This window comes from Equus przewalskii, chromosome 2 (genome assembly GCF_037783145.1).
Source record: "Equus przewalskii isolate Varuska chromosome 2, EquPr2, whole genome shotgun sequence".
Taxonomy (NCBI): Eukaryota; Metazoa; Chordata; class Mammalia; order Perissodactyla; family Equidae; genus Equus; species Equus przewalskii.
The window spans coordinates 57121582-57136362 of NC_091832.1; the positions used below are offsets into that span (position 1 = coordinate 57121582).

The 14781-nt window shown below is 42.8% G+C and overlaps 1 long non-coding RNA gene across 1 annotated transcript in view; it reads right to left on the bottom strand.

Moving 5' to 3' along the window:
• The window catches only part of LOC139082036 (uncharacterized), a 114513-nt gene that overhangs the window by 62336 nt on the left and 37396 nt on the right, over positions 1-14781 (bottom strand). The window lies entirely within an intron of this gene.

The following is a 14781-nucleotide window of genomic DNA, read 5'->3' on the forward strand; positions in this document are numbered from 1 at the left end:
GGACTACAGACGTCCAGGACAGTGTCCTCCGGGAGAGCAATCCGGAAAGCCTGCTACGCCGAGGGGAGGGCCGTGGAGGATGCGCGGGAGGCGCAGGGGAGCAGGGATGCAGCGAGAAAGCCCGGGGAGAGACCCTCAGCAGCCTGCGCCGGCCAGCCGGGCGGGGAGCGCGCTGCCCAGGCCCCCGGGTCATGGGTCGCGGTGCGGGGTGGGCCCAGCCTGCGAAGGTTACTTAACACGGGGAGGAAAGGCCAGTTTTAGAGAGAAATAGGCTGAAGAAGGTTGAAGGAGAGAAGGCATCAGAATGCAGCAGCAAATCGACAAAAAGGAGGGGGAGGCACACAGAGCTGCAAACGCAGTGTCCTTAACCCCAATTTACTCAGGCACAATGACACAGCGTTTCACAATGGTGTTTAAGCAGAAAAGCGCAGCCGAGCAGGGCCTGGAGGCCGGCCTGCTGCTCGGGGGCCCAGACCGCACGCGCGTCCCCTCTGCGTCCCGGCGGCGCCCGGCGCGGCGTCCCGCTGTGGGATTACGAAGACGATGGGAAAGACGCGAGAGACCGCAGCTCCGGGGCCTGCGGGCAGTCACAAGTGGCGCTTCTCAAATCTTTATGCGCTTGTCTTGCCAAACACAAAAATAACCAAAAATGCTTTCTATTTTGTAGCTTGCTTTTAATATTGTGAATCAGGAAACTTTTACTTTAAATGTTTTTATGAAGAAGTTTTCTATGCTTTCAAATGTTAACATTGATCTCCTACTTTCAACTCCAGGGGCCTCTTTCCCGGTGTTTTTCCTCCTGGCCCCCAGGACTGTGATGACGTTTCCCCCCTTCCTTGGGCTTACATGACGTTATACATTATACAGCCCAGCATCCCGCTGCCCTCCCTCCCGCTCCTCCCAGCCCCTTTCTACGTGGACCCCGCGTCTGCTCTGATCTAAGCGCACGGGGAATCTCTTAGTGACAATCATGGCCCCTCCTCATGGGCTCCAGTCACTCATTTCCAATTGCACACTTGACATTTCTGCATAATGGCCCACTGTCACCTCAAAGTCATCTAAAATTAAACTTGACCTCGTCCATCCCCACAGAGGAGCTGCCCTGCCCGACTCCTTCTGTTAATGGCCTCAGCACCCTCCCAGCTACCCAGACTCTACTGCTTGTCGTCATCTTGGACTTTGCCCGCTTCCCTGCCTTCCCCTAGTCCCCGCTGCATACGTCACCAATTACTGGGTTCTTCCCTCAGATTTCTCTTGTATGCATCTGAACTGTCACTGCCCTCACCACTTTGTGGATTCATGTGACCTCTGCTTCTCAGAACAGATCTACCTGCCTCTGTTTTCTCTCTCCTTTAATCTGACCTATCAGATTAACCTTCCCATGACAATGGCAAAAACAACAGTAGCCAACATTTATTAAGCACTTACTATGTGCCAGGTTCTGTTCTAAGGTCTTTACATATCTCCATTCATTCAATACTCACAGAAACCCTCATTTTGTATTTCTGATTTTACAGATGTGAAAACTTGAGGCACAGAGAGGTTAAGGAGCTTGCCCAAGAACACACAGCTAGGTGTTTGGAGCAGTAGGATGACATAGGGGCCCCCATTTCTACAGAACGTAGACCGACTGCATCCCCCACAGAGTGGCCCCCACCTCATTCTCTCTGCTCTGCTGTACTCGTGTCAGTGAGACTCTTGCCTTTACCTTGGCTAAGTATGCCTGGTGCTTTTCTGCTCCTGTCCTGCCAAGTCCTCCCGCATCCCTTCTGTCCTCCTGTCTGATTCTCCCAGACACAGCGCCACTAGCTCTCCTTCCATCCACCATTGGGGCCTCTGTAGCTTGCTGTGGTCTCTGCTGCCTCTGGACGCTGCTGCTATTGTCAGTGCCACTCCCCAGCACTGCAGTGGTGCAAAAGGTATCTTATCTCTGTGGTGGGGGGGCGCCCAGGTAGGGCATTCTGGCACGGCTGACTTGATGGGGCCATTTTGGCAGGGAAGATATTTTGAAGTGGCAAGATCCAAACAGTCCTATCTAAATAGAAATGCACCATTGTCTATGTTTTTGATATTTATTTTATTGTATTTCATTTTTAAGTACCAAGAAATATTCCTAATAGACATCCCTATCCCTCCCCCTTTCCCTGAGCCCGGCTGGTGCTCGGGACGGAGTCAGGGGGTCTGTGGTGCACGTGACTCGATCGTTTTTTTCCTTAGCTACTTTAATTTTTTCACTAGGATATGAAAGCACATGGTACACAATTCCAAAGGTACAAAGGATCTATCATGAGAAAAAGTCGCTCTTACTACCCTGTCCTCAGCCACCCGCTTCTCTTCCCAAAGCAAGCACTCATCCTTTCAGAGATGTTCAGTACATGTGCAAACGTGTCAACATATATGCCTGATATTTTTGAAGATGAAACTTCAATCATTTGTTTTTTGACATTGTGATTATCAAGACATGGCTATTAAAAATTGTCCTGATGTTGGGGGAGCTGGTGTTTAATGGGGACAGAGTTTCAGAGTTGCAAAATAAAGCAGTTCTAGAGATCTCTTGCACAACTATGTGAATATACTTAACACCAAGGAACTGTGCACGTAAAATAGTTGATAGTAACTGGAAGGACCCACAACTGAAAAAAATATGCAACTACGTACCGGGGGGATTTGGGGAGAAAAAGAAGGAAAAAAAAGTTGATGGTAAATTTAATGTTATGTGTTATTTACTACAATTTAAAAAATGATGCTGATGTCAAAATGGTGGCATTGATATGTCATGCATCTCCACTCCCTCTGATCCCCTCTACCCCAGTGCCCAGAGCTGGTCCAGTGTCTGGGCTCAGAGCAGACACTCAATGATCTGGTTTAGGGGGAAGGATACTCCGTGAAAACCCCAGCAGGGGAGGGAGCCGAGTGAGGAGAAGGTGGCAGGAGAGAGGAAACATGAAGGAATAAACCCAGGAGAGAAACAGCCATGGAGAAAAGTTGAAGGGATGTAGAAAAGTGATTTGCATTGCTTGCTGGTGCTCACTGCGCCATCCAGCAATGTGTTCACGAGTCAGGACCGTGCACCTTGGAGAGGCCCCGTGTTTCTTTCTGCTGGGGTCTCACGCATCCGAGCCCGACCTCCTGAGGGAAGGGGTCTAGCTGGGCCCACTTTCACTATGGTTTGTTTACTCTGCAGGACTGGGCTCTGCTTGGCTTACCCAGCCCCGTCCCCAAACGGTCCTCACCACCCCTTTGAGAAAACTGCTTCTGTGGTGACTCACAGAGAAGGAGCGGTAAAGCGCTGAATCACCCAGTGCCTCCTCCTGCCCTTCTCCGTAGCTTCTGCTTTGTGTTTACCCCTCCAGAGACAATTAGGATCTGTTTCTCTGCTTCTGGCCCCATGCAACGGCTGCCACTGTCGGCTCAACCGAAATCAGCAGCAACCTTTTCCCCAACTCATTGTGTACCTGAAACTGGCTGCCACTGATAAATGCCCTGCTTTGCCTGGCTACTAACCAAGTTGAAAAAGAAAAGAAAATCAGATCAACGAGAGAACAGATCTGTGCTTAGCTGAGGCCCACGCCATTTCTAAATGATAAGCAACACGTTCGTGCCCCTGACTGAGACTCTGAAGAAAACCTTTCTCTAACTGTTTGAAAATTGTTTAAGAATGATTTTGAATGATGTAACTATGAAAACGCCCACACAGAAGGGAAATGAAACACTTCTTCAAAATGTATAATTTTTTTCCAAAAAAGTGCTCAACAATCCACGTGCAAAAAAAGTGAATCTAGACACAGAACTTACACCCTTCCCCAAAATTAACTCAAAATGGATCAGAGACCTAAATGTAAAACACAAAAGTACAAAACTCCTAGAAGATAACATCAGAGGAAACCTAGATGACTTTGGGGATGTGATGAATTTTAGATTCAACACCAAAGGCACAGTCCGTGAAAGAAAGAATCGATAAGCTAAATTCCATTAAAATTAAAAACTTTTGCTCTGGAAAAAACACTAATAAGAGAATGAAAAGATAAACCACAGACTGGGAGAAAATATTTGCAAAAGACACATCTGATAAAAGACTGTTACCCAAAATATACAAAGAAAGAACTGTTAGAACTCAACAATAAGAAAACAAACAACTCAGTTAGGAATAGGACAAAAGATCTGAACAGACACCTCACCAAAGATACACAGATGGCAAATATGCATATGAAAGGTACTCTACATCATATGTCATTCAGGAATTGCACTTTAAAACACCAATGAGGGGCCGGCCCGGTGGTATATTGATTAAGTGTGTGCGCTTTGCTTTGGCTGCCCAGGGTTCACAGGTTCAGATCCTGAGCGCAGACCTACACACCACTCGTCAAGCCACGCTGTGGTGGCATCCCACATACACAATAGAGGGAGATTGGCACAGACGTTAGCTCAGGGACAATCTTCCTCAAAAACAAAAAAAATCAATGAGTTACCACTACACACCCATTAGAATGGCCAAAATCTGGAATACTGACAACACCAAATGCTGGCAAAGATGTGGAACAATAGGAACTCTCACTCACTGCTGGTGGAACACAAAACAGGACAGCCACTTTGGAAAACAGTTTGGTAGTTTTTTACAAAACTAAACATTCTCTTACTGTACAACCCAGTAATTTTGATCCTTGGTATTTACCCAAAGGAGTTGAAAACATATGTCCACACAAAACGTGCACACAGATGTTTCTAGCAGCTTTATTCATAATTGCCTAACTTAGAAGCAACCAAGATACCCTTCAGCAGGTGAATAGGTAAATAAACTGGGGTACATCCTGACAATGGGTTATTATTCAGCACTATAAAGGAATGAAAACACGTGAAAGAATCTGAAATGTACTATATCACTAAGTGAAAGAAGCCAATCTGAAAAGGTTACACACTGTTCGATTCTAACTATATGATGTTCTGGAAAAGGCAAAACTATGGAGACAATAAAAAGATCAGTGCTTGCCAGAGGTTGGAGGTGGGAGGGATGAGTAGGTGGAGCACAGAGGATGTCAGGGGCAGGGAAACTATTCTGTGTGATACTGTCATGGTGGATACATGTCATTATACATTTGTCCAAACCCACAGAATGGACAACGCCAAGAGTGAACCCCAACGTAAACTCCCAACTTTAGATGTTAACTATGTGTCATTGTTGGGTCATTGATTGTAACCAACTTAGCACTCTGGTGAGGGATGCTGGCAGTGGGGAATGCTGGAGTGGAGTAGAGGGTACTTGAGAACTATGTACTTTCTGCTCAGTTTTGTTTTGAACCTAAAACCTGCTCTAAAAAATAAAGTCTATTAAAATAAATCATAAGGAGAAAGACTTTAAGAATAAATTTACTCCAGGTCATGTGAAAAAAATGCAAATCCCTACATAAAAGGACCACAAGAGGAGGCACAGCGTTCTCCACACACATCAGGTCCTTTCTTGGACCTGTTGGAATGTACGTGGTCCACCCCTGGCTTTTTAAACCAAACCATCAAAGTGTGGCACAGTAATTTTTTTTGAAAAATTGGTTTTCTCCTTATATTTTTCGCTTTTTCTTTCCCACTCTAATAAACTCCATTTTAAGTCTCAGGATGGAAACTTTTATCACCAGTTCTTTGGTTGAATTAAGTAGAATGAGAAAGACATTAGGGAAACAGAAGCTGGAACCCAGAAGGAATTAGAAGCTGTGCATGAGAAGTCTCCATGCAAGGCCCACTGGTCGCTCATGTCTCCGTGGCCCCCCAGGACCAGTGGTCAGAGCACCAGACAGGGTCAGAGAAGGATTAGTCACATAATCAAAGGCATTATTCACATAAAGCAAGTGAAGAGAACAGGTGCAGCCAGTAAGGAATCAACAGGGATCTGGCCAGCAATTTGCACAGATCTATGCATGTGAATAACTAAAACGTGCATAGAGTCAAACTCATTTGCATGTATATGTATGCATCTTAGATTATACGTCAATTATACGCACAATACACACAGATATGCACTCGTGGGCACATGTGTATACTGGAAAGATCAGAAAAAGTTCTCTTGATTATGTACCTTCAGCCAAAATACAAAAGAAAATATATCCAGCTTTCATCATCATTATCATCATATTAATATTAATGAGCAAATTTATTACAATGTAATGCTTGTATTACAATGTTATGTTTCTCGGATAACAAGTTGTGCACTAATACACAGGTTTTTGTTGTTTTGTTTTCTTAAGGTATTCTGTTATTTCTTTTAAAATTAAAAGCAGAGTTCCACATCAGTGATTATCCTGGATTTTTTAAATCCCTCTGAATCGGGGATGTAAGCTATAAATGTATTTATACTAATTTTTTCTTCCTTTAAAACAGCTTTGTTAAAATATAATTTACATACTATACAGTTCACCCACTTAAAGTGTACAAATCAGTGGCTGTTAGTGTATTCACAGAGTTGTGCAACCATCACTACAATCTTATAACTTTTTTGTCTCCACAGACAGAGACCTCGTCCCCTTTGCTGTCACCCTCCTGTGCTCCCCGCCCCCGCACCCTCAGCAACCACCTTCTGTCTCTATGGATTTGCCTGTTCTAGACATTTCAAATAAATGGAATCATACAATATATGGCCTTTCATTACTGGCTTCTTTCACTTAGCATAATGTTTCAGAGGTTCATCCACACTGTAGCACATACCAGAACTTTATTCCTTTTTATGACTGATAATATTCAATTGGGTATATATACCACATTTTGTTTATCCATTCATTTGTTGATGGACACTTGGTTGTTTCCGTCTTTTGGCTTCTGTAAATAATGCTGCCATGAACAGTGGCGAACAAGCATCTGTTTGAGTGTCTGTTTTCAGTTCTTTGGGGTACATACCTAGGAGTGGAATTGCTGGGTTATATGGTGGCTCTATGTTGGCTTCTTGAGGAACTGCCACGCCACTTTCCCCGGTGGCTGTACCATTTTCCATTCCCACCAGCAACGGGTTCCATTTTCTCCACATCCTCACCAATACTCGTTAATTTCCCTTATGATGATGATGGTGATAGCCATTTTACTGGGTATGAAATGGTATCTCATTGTGATTTTGATCTGCATTTTCCTAATGACTAATGATGCTGAGCATTTTTTCATGTGTTTATTGTACATTTGTGTATCTTCTTTGGAAAAATGTCTATCTAAGTCCTTTAACCATTTTTCAGTTGGGTTATCTTTTTGTGGTTTAGTCTGTTTTTTCTTAATGGTCATTGTTTTTAGCCCAATTGGCCATACCTGTTAGTAAGGTCCAGCTGTACAGGTTACATTTCATGTCCCCCACTGCTGTGACTTTGGTAAGATTGACAAGTCTATTTTGGACTATGCTGCTCCATTGCATGGCTCTGTTGTCCTCAACTGCAAGTTTGTCGTTCTTATATCATTTGGGGACTCAGAATAAAGACTGATATTCACTCTGTGCACCTCTGTGAGACAGCGCTAGTCAAAGCACAATCATTGCTTGAAGAGAGTTCAATCTAAGGAAAATTATGGCTAATTTTGTGAAATAAAGGGTCCAATCTTCCTCTTTTAATAAACTAAAAGAAAAAATTTAAAAAATTATAGCTACCACAAAGGAGGTAGTCAGTAATCTTTGGTATCATTTACAATTTAATCTTGATGTAAAATGTGAGCTGCAATGAAGGATAAGTTATATTTATCTGGAAAAAAAACCTGATTTACTTATCACTAACTGCCGAGACATCAGAGGAATATTCTGTGATGAATGGAATGAACTGTAGGGCCTACACCCACGCACCTGGTGGAAGCTACTGCGTTATCAAGCCGCACAGTGTTCCCTGGAGCGGGTTAACGTACCACCTGCATCAGAAGCACCTGGGGTGCTAGGTAAGAATGCTTGTTTCCCGGTCCCATCCCTGTCCTGAATCAGCCTTTCTGCAGGTGGGCCCAGGAGCTAAATTCTACCTTGCTCCCCGGGCAACTCATATGCAGAGGACAGTTTGTCAAAATGGGGCAGTAAGGCCGGAATCAGCCTCTAACGGACCTTGTGAATTTAACGGGCAGAAAGCACGATCATTTTAAAAGTCCTTAGGCTAAACAGGTGTGTTAAGAGTCAGTCTCTCCTTCAAACAGGTGCTCGAGACTTTTAAGAATGTTGTCAGGTTAGAATTACCCTGATGACCTTATTTCTAGTTATTATCCATCTATTAAACTGAAGTGCAGCCTCGGGCTACCAATACATAGGAATCTTGAAATACTAGCTCCAATATTTCCAAAATATACCTCCTTTAGAGGACCTTTCTCTGTCCCCATCTGTATCTCATATGGTGAAAAGGTAGAGACAACTGTGTGTTCAGTAATAGGGGGATCCTAAGCTGGGACACTGATATGATGGAATATGATGCAGTTATTAAAATTATATTTATGAAGACTATGCAACAACACACGCAATATTTATAATGTGATGTTACGGAAAACAATCAATATAGACTCTGATTATTAGAACTTTGTATTATACAAAATGCAAATACAAAAATACCAGAAGTAAGTGCCCCAAAATATTAGCGGTGGCCATCTTTAGACAACATGACTGTAGATCATTTGTTTTCTCCCTGCTGTTCAAAATGTCCAGCTTTAAAGACTACATATTATTTTTATAATGTAAAAACTTTTTTTCTAATGAGACAGACATTTTATTGCCATGAATAATTACTCCTACTCAGTTCAGTTTCTCCCAGCATTGGTTTAGCAGCAGCCATCCACCCTGCCTGCAGAGAGTTCACCTAGTCAAGACGTCAAGTCCTCCGGAAATCGAGGACGTGAGTCTTTCTCTTTCATCTCTCACTGGGCTGGTTTCCCGGTGGCTGCAAATGCTAAGGGCACTTACTCTGAATGTTGACTTTCACCAAATTGGAAGATACCACCTGGACAGGGTGTCGTGCTTTCCTGAGATAAAATCCAGCCACTGAGTAGGGTGGAATCAATTCATTTGAAAGCACAGAGTTGTGACACTTGGCTTCTGGGCCCTGATCTGCCCTCAGTTGCCTGTGTAATGTTGGGAAACTTGCTTCCCCCTCTTAGCTTCTGTGTGTCTGAAAATCATGAGGTTTGACTAGATCCGTAAGGTCTTTCTAGCTCTAACAACCTATGAATCCCACTTAAAGAGGTTAACAGCCCAAGGAGATCACTGTTTTATAGAAAATATCCTCTTGTATGGATGGGTGTGTGAGAGCATGAGAGGAAGCCAGGAGAATTTATCTCAAGAAATCATAGACAAAGGGCACAAAGATAGATGAGCAAGGATATTCTGTAGAGTGTTGTTTATAACAGTGAAATTGTAGAGACAATGTAATTTTCCAACAGTAGGGGAAGGATCAAATAAATTATGGTATAGGCAAAACCCACAATATTTGGCAGTCATTTAAAATTGTGTAGATCTGTAGCTACTGACACAGAAAGCTATTCATAACATATTAAAGGGAAAAGCTACTTATAAAAATGTATGAAATATACCTTTTTGAAATATGTATATCTGCACACAGCTCTTGAAAGGTGAACAGTGATTATTTTGTGGTGGTGGTGAAATTGCTGATAAGATTTTTCTTTTGGTTTATTTGTAACTTCTAATTTTCTGTACTAAATATGCCTTATTTGTGCAATTAAAACAAACACACAGGTATAGAAACAGAACCAATAGGAGATATACACATATTTTATATATATATGTATATATATATATATATATATCTCCAATAGATAGGAGATATACATATATGTGTATATGTATGTATGTCTGTGTGTGTATACAAAGAGATTTATCTTAAAGAATTGGCTTACTTGATTGTGAGGGCTGGCAAATCCAAAATCTGTAGGGAAAGCTGGCAGGCTGGCAACTCAGGCAGAAGTTAATGTTGCAGTCTTGAGGAACAATTTCTTCTCTGGGAAATGTCAGTTTTTGCTTTTAAAGGCCTTCAACTGATTGGATGAGGCCCACCCACGTTGAGGGTAATCTCCTTTACTGGAAGTCAGCCAACTGTAGATGTTAACCACATGTACAAAATGCCTTCACAGCAACAACTAGGTTAGTGCTTGTTGAAATAAGTGGGTACTGGAGCCCAGTCAAGTTGACATACAAAACTAATCATCGCATAAGAGAATTCTTCTCAAGTAATAAAGTAAAATAACAAGATGGAGACATTTTAATTCACTGGGATCTCAGCGGGCCTGGGATAGGCAGCCTGGTGGGAGGAGGGCTGCCCTTTCCAAGGCCCTGTGTATGGGGGTTGAGCAGGTGAGAGAGTAGGGGGGCCTCACAGGGGAGGAGACAAGAGACCTGGCAGAAGGCAAGTGGTACATGGAGATGATCTCTCCCTGTGACTCTTCACTTATCAAGTTCTTGAGATGCCTGTGAATCAGGGCCGCTGCTGTACAAAAGTAGAAAAGCAGAAGAAAACCACCAGAAAAGCAAGGACAGAAAATGTAAGGAAGCTTAACGTCACAGGCTGTGGAAACGAGTTTGGGTCAAGTTGCACAGGACACTCAGGGGCGCGGGAGCCCCTGATGACACCTGGCTACTCCACATCAAGCCGGGATCTACATGGCTTTGCAGAGTTCCTTTGTCCCCCATGCTCGTGGCAATCAAGTGGCACAGACTGATGTAGCATACTTTTCATACAGATTTTTCAATCATTACCAGCAGAAGATCTACTGCCTGAGGGAACAGGGTTCCGGGGCATCTACTGGACTGCTCAGCAGCACAGGTGAGGCGAAGAGAGATGTTAGAGAAAGCAAAATTATAGGAGCACCAGAGACGAGGGAAAAACATCAAAATACAACCTTGCTGCTTCATTTGGGAAAATTACAAGGCAAAACTGGACAATCTTTGTCTCTCAATATTTTTGGCAAAGAGGTTGTTTCTTTTGCATTTCTCAGTTTTGGCAGAAAGATACCAAAAAGCCAAAACACGCCCTCCACAGGGCTGAGCGCCCTGGCCAGCATCCTCATAGCTCTGTGCCTTTCAGAAGCTCAGAGGCGCTGGTGTGTTCTCTTCGCTTCACACTGTTTCTGCAACGAGCATGCATTACCTTTATAATCAGGAAGAATAAACAATTTACATTTTAAAAATCTGGCAGGGAACTCCTGCTTTCAAGATGGTAATTTGAAGGACACACACTTTACCTCCCCTCTAATGCCAAAATCCTTTGAAATGATCCAATAAATAGTAACGTAGGGGAAAATGTCTAGAGCAGGGCTGGAAAAAGGAGAAGGATATCATAAATGGGCCAGAAGCTCTGAGGATTTCGTAGAAATCCTGAGGCAGATGGGAGCAGGGCGACATACCGGGAGAGAGTAAACTGGTCCACTTCTCTGGAGGTTGATGTATACTAACTACAAATGTACACACCCATATTTGCAGCCACCCAGCCCCTGGTAATTTATCCTAAAGAAATAATGGGACATATGTCACTTTCTTACATATTTTCTAGGTTTATTAAACTTCACTTCTGTCCTTCAACTGAGCGCTCCCCATCTCTGTGCTCACTCTAAAAGCTGACACCAATGAAAGAAAGCACTTCATTACTATGATTACGCAGCTGTTTTCCCATGCTGGGCCGCATAGTGTGTTAGAATTACATCGATTTCTTTGTGGATTCAATTTTACAACACCAGGCCGCTTGAAAGAGAATATCCCTAGCACCATGGAAAAATAAGATTCCCTATTTTTACACCTGATTAACTCCTTATAATTATGTCACATTTTAGGTTGGTTCATATGTTTCTTGTGCAATTTTATCCCTTCTAATTTCTAATTTCCCTTCCTTTCTTTCTTAGTTATTTGTCTTTATATCCTCAATTCCCCCCTCCCCCCCAACCTTTTAGCCATACTCTCCATTCTGCAGACCTCGCCACATTTTTTTTTTCTGAAGAAGACCCTTAGTTCTCTTCTCCATTGTGGGCTGGGACTTTCAAAGTCCACCACACAGCTATCTCCCAGAACTTTCCAGCCCTGCCCTCCAGGATTGGAGCCCACCAATTCCATGTTTCCCCCTTTCCTGGTTTACATCCTTGTTTTGTTGGAGAACATCCTCAAGTAACTTCCTAAGAAAAATAGATAAATAATATTAGAAATGAAAAAGGGAACACAACTCCCAGTGCTGCAGAAATAAAAAAGGTATGGAGAATATATTGTGAAAAAATCTATTAAGTTTGAAAAATTAGTTGAAATGGATCAAGCCCTTTAAAAAGTAGAGCCTACCAAAATTGATAAGAAATAGAAAACCTGAATCATCCCATAACGAGTTAACAAACTGAATCAATAGTTAAAAATCTTTTTCCAAAGAAGCAGTCAGACAGGTTTAATGGAAAAATCCATGAATCATTTAAAGAACATAAATTTCAGCGTTACCCAAATGCTTCCAAGAAAGAGAAAAAGAAGAAATACTACCCAATTTATATCCTTTTATAAGTAGCATAACCTAGTCTAACCTTAAATATCAAACACTAGACAAGGAATGTATGAAAAAGAAAAGTTAAAAGCCAGTCTCACTCATAGAAACACTATGATAAGGATATCTGCCACTCAACAAGATCCACACTCTCCTTTTCTTCCCGGGTACCAAGATCAGCTCTTCTAGCCTCCCTTGCCGTTCGTGTGGCCAGGGGACCGCGTTCTAAACAATGAATTGTGAGCAGAGTGATGTGTGCAATTTCAGGCCAAGGCTTTTAAGAAATACTCATACTTCCTCTCTTTCCCTTTCCACTGGCTGGATGCAGAAGATTGCAAGGCCCTAGGGGATCATGGATCCGTAAGATGGACAGAGCCTCATTCCCACCAACTGAGTTGTTACGTGAGCAAGAAATAAACTTTGTGTAAAACGATGAAAACTTGGGAGGTTATTTGTTACAGCAGCTAGCATTATCCTAATCAGAAATTGATAGTTTGAAGTGAGATGCTGCCATAATAAAACCAAAAATACATCAGCATAGCTTGGCAGGTGAGGAGCAAGCTGCAAGAAAATGGAAATAGGAAAATCTGGTGAATCATTTAATAAAACTATCCCCTACGGTAACCTGGAAGGGAGACAATGTGCCCACTCCCACTTGTAGTTATAAGGAAAATGTTTGCCAAGCCTCAGTGTCAGTGTGTGTGGCAGTTTTTATTTGCTGCATTCTGCAAGTATTACAGGAAGAGCTGAGCACAGTTGCCAACACCTGGTTTGAAAACAGAGATGAAGAAATAGCACAAAAATTGGGGGTCAAAAAGCTGAACCAGGAATCTAAAGCCTAAGAGCTTCACTGGTTTGTCCAGGTTTCTCAGTTACTCAGAGCGACTGAGTACTGCAGCAGAATCGAATTAGGGTGCGCCATCCACCCAGCACCACTGCCCACGTGGCCTCCAGGCAACTCCCTCCATTATGTCAGAAAGAGAGACGCTGGAGAATGAGGAAGAAACAAATAAGGCCAGCTTGAGAATTATGCCTAGAACCATGCTGTCCAGTAGAAGAGGTGAGCACCAGAGATTGGCTCGTCAGCATTCAGATGTACCGTAAGTGCAAAACACTAGATTTCAAAGACTCAGTAAGAAAAACAAGGGTACAATATCTCATTAACAATTTTTTTATATTAGTTACATATTGAAATGATCATATTTTAGAATTGTATTGCCACCTGAAAAAAATCAGGTCTAGCGTTAAGAGGCTGTGACTGTAAGACAAACTTGATTCCTCCAAACTTGCATCCCCAAGAAATTCCCATGTCTGTTTCTGGACTCCCAAAACTTTCTAAAAAGGTAAAACTCCAAAATCTCGTACTACAATATCTATGACTAATCATCTTTGATTCAGATCTAAAGAATATAAAACATATGAACAAAGAACACGTTAGAGAAAAATGGGGTACCCAAAACATGTTTTGTTTTTACTAATCAAATTCAACACAATAGACTTAAGAATCATTTAAAAAGACAATTCTCTGTAGTTTGAGATCTAGAGAAGCTAAAATTTTTAAATAAAAGTTGTGTAAATATGTTTGCTGGAGAATGCTGCCTGCAGGTAAAGACAAAGGGCTTTTAGATTCACCCAAGCTATGACCCCTTGGTACCCACTTTCTTCTAGAAATCATGCTAGTGAAAAGAGTAAACTAGTTTCTGCATGCCGCAGCCTCTAGGCTGGTGGTACAGCCACTTATGAGAACTCATATCTCGTTTCCTTTAAGAAATACCTCCGTTCTGGAACAGAGCATCCTGAGAGCCATCCTCGCAGAGTTCCGTTGATCAGGACTGGAGGAAGCAACATGTCAACAGGTATACAGTCAACACGCAGCACTGTGCAGGGTGAAGGGACTGCCGTGCCCCACCAGGTCAGGGACCACTGCAATGCACTCCCCTGGGATTGGTGGTTACCAGAGGGAGGGGGGAGAAAGAGGTGGTTAGGCACACGTGTGGTGATGGATTGTAATTAGTCTTTGGGTGGTGAACATGATGTAGTCTATGCAGAAATTGAAATATAATGATGTACACCTGAAATTTATATAATATTATAAAAATTAATTAATTTTTAAAAACCCACAGCAGATCATAGGCCTTCCTGTGAAGTCCCTCACTGTTTCAGGGCATTCGGCACTTCATCCTGGCTGACCACTGAGTGGCACTCACTCCAGGGGGCAGGTCATTCCTGCTGGGCTCCCAGACATCTGAGAGCCTCTGTGTCAGCACACCTGTACTAAGTCACAACAATGGCTGTTGCCAATGTCTCAGTCCCTGGGGAGGTCTCACCTCTCACTGAG